Source organism: Bos taurus, chromosome X, assembly GCF_002263795.3.
Source record: "Bos taurus isolate L1 Dominette 01449 registration number 42190680 breed Hereford chromosome X, ARS-UCD2.0, whole genome shotgun sequence".
Lineage (NCBI taxonomy): Eukaryota > Metazoa > Chordata > Mammalia > Artiodactyla > Bovidae > Bos > Bos taurus.
The window spans coordinates 117,626,908-117,632,907 of record NC_037357.1 but is presented as its reverse complement, the minus strand read 5'-3'; the positions used below and the strand labels follow the sequence as shown (position 1 = coordinate 117,632,907).

Sequence of the window (6,000 nt, the reverse complement as noted above, 5' to 3'; positions counted from 1 at the left end):
ATAGATTCATCATAATCCTCCTGTTATAGGTGAAGGGATTGAAATTTAAAGAGATCGAGTGTCGTGCTTGAGGTCATAGCCCTAGTTGATAATTATTGTAATAAAATAAATCCCTTAAGCATTCAGATAGTCCACTCTGATTGAATCCATGAGATGTAGAATTGCGTGGTAGATGCCGTGAGCTGCATCTGTCTTGCCCCCTACCCACCCAGTCTTCTCTCTCTCTCTATCACACACACATGCATATGTACAATCAATGATGTATGTTTAGAACATGACTGAGGATGTTTAACTAAGATTCTTCTGACAGGACCCTTTGCAGGACATTTGTCTGGTGAGCAGGACCGTGACTCGCACAGCGGTTCTGAGAATACTCTTTTCAACCCTCCATTGTTGCTTCTTTCTTCACCTCTCTCTCCCCCTTTTCCTTCTCTTCTTCCTTCCCTCCGTTACACTCTGGCTTTTCCATTTTTCTCCTTCTGTTTCACCAATTCTTCTTCTTCCAAGTATTTTCATCAGCGTTTCTGTGATCCTCCTTCCTGAACATTCCCTTTATAATTATCTAGGTCATTTGTTCCTTTTCCACAAGAGATAACTCCTTAGTTGTTTTTTTTTTCCTATTACTGGAGACATAACAACTAAAATGCTGAATCAATCTCCCAAATAACTTACTGCTTTTTTTCATTTGGATGTTGACATTAATTACAGTAATCTGGGTCCTGTCTTTACTTGTAACAAACGAGACCCAACCCTTTCATCCTTATCTGCTCGCAGCCATGCATTCTGAAGATCAATAAATTTGTTCACAATGCTGGAAAACAGATGTGATTTTTTTTTTTGCCATTCCTCTGCTGTTTTTTGTCTTACTCTGTTTCAGCATTTTAGAGTGCTGTAGCTTTCAGACATAACTGTGCTTGAGGAAACCAAAACAAGCACCATGAAAAGGATAGAAATGAAAAACTCTTTTAAAATAATATTTTCAAAGGAACAATGACAGGAAAAATAATTGGAAGATAACTCTTTTATTAATAATAACTTATAAATATTTTGATAGATTTGAAGTTTGGCTGGGGAGATATTAACTCGACTGTTCTCATAAGGATATGAAGCAGAGAAAATGAGAGTGGTTTTGAATTAATTGTCATGTGATAGAATTTCTCTAGGAAAAATAATGCATAAATGTTTACAAAGAGGTAAAAGGAGTGGGAAATTAATCAGCTTGTGTCGTCTTTTGCATTCACTTTTCTAAAACTGAAGTATTGAGAAATATCTGAAAGTGGAGATGAGATTCCTCTTCAAATGAATACTATCAATCACTTGAAAAGATTCAAAAATTGGATGAAAATTACTCAAAGGATTATGATAAAGAGAGCAGAGGAAGGGATAGTTTGTTTCGAAGTGATGCTGACTGGGGGAGAGAACGTGGCAGTTAGTGGAAGTAGAAATGGGCTGACCTTTTGGAACAGAGGTGACTAAGGTTGGACGCCCAGAGCTATTTGGGGAGAAATAAGTCAACAGATGTTTCTAGCAGCCTATGGCAAATGAAAAGTTCAAATTGTTACGCAGAACTGAGGTGGGCATCATGATAACAAACAGAGAACAGCAGCATTAGAAGTAGCTATTGGCCGCCCTCATCTGGAATAAATTTGCATAGTCTTCTGCAAGTATTGGGGGAGTAACAGCTATTAAGCTAGTGTTTATAAACAGAGATAACTCACAAGAACTAGCAACTACTGGGGCCGCTGGTGGTGAGAGAAGAAGGTAAGGAAGGTTCAATGTTTCCTGTTGGTCCAAAACAGTTTTCAGACAGTGAAGGTGTTCAGAGGACAATATGTAAAACTCTGCTTTTAAAGTTTATCCATAACTCGGGGACATCTTGTTAGTTAAATGAGAATTTTAAAAGTGTCTTATGAGAGATGTAGACTTTTAGAAAAGAGAAAGCATCAAGTAACATTATGTACAAAAATTTTATGTGTTTATTTTTACTGGGATTTGTTTTAGGGGAAAGAGTCATAAAACATCTTCAGTAATTGTTCAGAATGTCTAATTCATCAGTTGGAAATCAAGAGATTTTATGCCAGGAAATGTCTTGTGGTACTTTACAGTAAGTATCAGTCAATGAAATCTGAAAATCTTTATAGGTATGGAGGTGGCAGTTATCGTATTAATTTTACCCAGGAAGAAAGAAGAAAGGGCTGAATATTACCCCTTAAATCAATGAAACAGTTGTAGTATTGCAGCCCAGAGCTCTGTGTCCATTCTTATATTCATTTCCTGTGCTGTTCTTCAGGAACATGTTTGCATCTCTCCAGTTATAGAGACCTTTGCCAAATTCAAAGGTTCATGGAGGCATGACACAACTGCATTGAATCATTTTAAAATAAGGTGTCTTAACCATTTCCATAGAGGGCTCATTCCAGGAAAATGTGAAAACTTGAGATAAGGTGATTGAACTAAATAATAAACCCATTTTGTTGTTGTTCAGTTGCTAAGTTGTGTCTAACTCTTTGTGACCCCATGGAATGTAGCCCACCAGGCTCCTCTGTCCATGGGATTATTCAGGCAAGAATACTGGAGTGGGTTGCCATTTCCTTCTCCAGGGGATCTTTCTGACCCAGGGATTGAAGCTGGGGCTCCTGCATTGCAGGCAGTTTCTTTACTGCCTGAGCCTTCAGGGAAGCCCAATAAACCTGTTAGATGATTCTTTCTAAGGCTTGGGAGACATGCTTCAGAGAGGACAAGAGTATGTTGATATGAGAAATTAATATATGATTATAGTGTGACTGAAAATCAATGGAGAAAGTATAGATTGGATTGGGTTGTAGATAACATTAAAACTAGCTTATTTTATGTAAAACATCATGAATATATATATAGTCAAGTGGATTAATAATTAAATATGAGAGGTAAAACTATAGAATTAGGAGGAGAAAAATTGAAGACTATTTTGGTAACCTGGGATGAAAAGAGCTTCTTAAATAAAATTCCTAAAGTTCATGTGCCATTCTGAAGAAAAATCTGATAACATTTAGTAAAATGAAGTGTTAACATACCCTATGTCCTTACATCTGTATCCAGGATGTGTAGCTCAGAGAAGTTTCATGCAAGTCCATCAAGAAGATATTTAAATTTGAAATTTGTTACAGGGTTGTTTTTGGTAACAGGCAGTTAGAGATAGCTGCTTATCATGATAATTAATCCTTTTGCAGTATGTATGTGTATCAGATCATCGCATTGTACACTGCAAACTTACCCAGTGTTATACGTCATTTATATCTTGATCAAGCTGGGGAAAAAATAGCTGGAGACTACTAGATGCAGGCCCCAGAGGGAAGTGATAAGTACCATGTGGAAAGATATGTGTAGCAGTTAGATCCAACTAGATAAGCCTACCAAGTGATCAATAGCTCTTGAAAAGGATAGTGCTGAGTTAAAAAGAGAAAACAAACGAACATGCATGCATATAATATAATACAGAGGAAAGAATGAATATCTCACATATTAGGAAATGAGTCAGTGGTAGGAGATGAAAATAGTACATTGGGGATAAAAGAGAATCGATACAAGAAGAAGAGATGGGTCTTCCAGGGAGGAACGATGATGATGTGCAATGAATTATAGAGTATGATTAATTCAAACCCATGCACACCAAAAGCAAACAGCCTAATGATTAATGACTTATAAATGCAGATGAAGTAAGTGTCATTTGAACAAGGGGAGGTTTGTTTGTTTTCATGACCTCAAGTAAAGCACATGGCATGATGGAGAGCGGCATCCTGGTAGGATGGAGAAGCTTTGAAAGATACAGTATACAAAACAGGTTGAGTCTTGGGTTGTGGCAGCACAATGTCAGCTGTGCACATGATTTAAACTGAGTCTCGTGCTCCTGATTTGTATGTGAAAATGATAATAATTTATCACACACACATCAGTGGTGCTTTATGCATTTTTAAAGGTCAGAAAAAATATTATAACTGTTTACAGTTCATAAATGGTTTTTAAAAAATATAAATTTATTTATTTTAATTGAAGGTTAATTACTTTACAATATTGTATTGGTTTTGCCATACATAAACATGAATCTGCCACAGGTATACACGTGTTCCCCATCCTGAACCCCCCTCCCTCCTCCCTCCCCGTACCATTCCTCTGGGTCGTCCCAGTGCACCAGCCCCAAGCATCCAGTATCATGCATCAAACCTGGACTGGTGATTTGTTTCATATATGACATTATACATGTTTCAATGCCATTCTCCCAAATCATCCCACCCACTCCCTCTGCCACTGCTGCTGCTGCTAAGTCACTTCAGTTGTGTCTGACTCTGTGTGACCCCATAGATGGCAGCCCACCAGGCTCCCCTGTCCCTGGGATTCTCCAGGCAAGAACACTGGAGTGGCTTGCCATTTCCTTCTCCAATGCATGAAAGTGAAAAGTGAAAGTGAAGTCTCTCAGTCGTGTCTGACTCTTAGCTACCCCATGGACTGTAGCCCACCAGGCTCCTCCATCCATGGGATTTTCCAGGTAAGAGTACTGGAGTGGGGTGCCATTGCCTTCTCTGCCCTCTACCACAGATGGCTTCAATTTTATTTTGTGTATGCTGCTAGATCCCACATCTGTCCAGCTGTGACTTTCATTTCTCTTCAGAATCAGACTTAACTTCTCACTTGATATCTCTACTTGGATATTCAGCAGATACCTAAATTCAGAATGTCCTAAACTGAATCATTATTCTCAGTTCTTTCTGCCTGTTCTTCTTAATTTTCCCCTCTCTCTGTGAACAATATTACTGTCCACATACTTCCTAAGACAGACTCCTCAGAACTGAACCGCTATCTTTCCTCTCTCATTTAACCCCTCTTCCAAACAGTAATGATGTATGTTAGTTACAGCTTCTTAATTGCTCTTATTCATCCTCAAAATGACTATCTTTTTTTGGTTAATGTATATAAATAATTATTTCTTTATTTTTTAAATATTGATTTATTTATTTTAATTGGAGGATAATTACAATATTATGGTGGTTTTTGCCATGTATCGACATGAATCAGCACATGTGTCCACCCATTCTGAACCCCTCTCCCACCTCCCTCCCCACCCCATCCCTCTGGGTTGTCCCAGAGCACCGACTTTGAGTGCCCTGCTTCATGCATCAAACTTGCAATGGTCCTGTGTTTTACATATGGTAATATATATGTTTCAATGCTATTCTCTCAAATCATCCCACCCTTGCCTTCTCCCACTGAGTCTGAAAGTCTGTTCTTTACATCTATGTCTCCTTTGCTGCCTTGCATATAGGATTGTCGTTACTGTCTTTCTAAATTCCATATATATGCGTTAATATTTGTGTTTCTCTTTCTGTATTTGTGTTTCTCTTTCTGACTTACTTCACTCTGTATAATAGACTCCAGTTTCACCCACCTCATTAGAACTAACTCAAATGCCTTCTTTTTTATAACTGAGTAATACTCCATTGTGTATATGTACCACGACTTCCTTATCCATTCATCTGCCAATGGACATCTAGGTTGCTTCCATGTCCTAGCTATTGTAAAGAGTGCTGCAATGAACATTGGGGTACACGTGTCTCTTTCACTTCTGGTTTCCTCGGGGTATATGCCCAGCAGTGGGATTGCTGGATTGTATGGCAGTTCTATTCCCAGCTGTGTAAGGAATCTCCACACTGTTTTCCATAGAGGCTGTACCAGTTTGCATTCCCACCAACAGTTTGTAAGAGGGTTCCCTTTTCTCCACACCCTCTCTAGCATTTATTGTTTGTAGACTTTTTGATGGCAGCCATTCTGACCAGTGTGAGATGATACCTCATTGTGGTTTCATCCTCAAAACAACTCTTGAATCCGTTACCATTAGCAGTTGCTTAAATAGCCTCAAGGAACTCCTTTAACATTTAAAAAAAATTTTAGTTGAAATATAGTTGATTTACAGTATCATGTAAGTTTCAGGTGTATAGCACAATTCAATTATATATTATACACACACAT

General features: G+C 38.2%; 1 long non-coding RNA gene across 1 annotated transcript in view; it reads left to right on the top strand.

Moving 5' to 3' along the window:
- The first annotated feature begins 1,615 nt into the window (after nt 1-1,615).
- LOC112445096 (uncharacterized) overlaps nt 1,616-6,000 on the top strand; it is a 170,586-nt gene continuing 166,201 nt past the window's right edge. Inside the window, exon 1 of the long non-coding RNA XR_003033492.2 lies at nt 1,616-1,761. This is a non-coding gene — a long non-coding RNA (uncharacterized lncRNA). The remainder of the gene's footprint in view (nt 1,762-6,000) is intronic.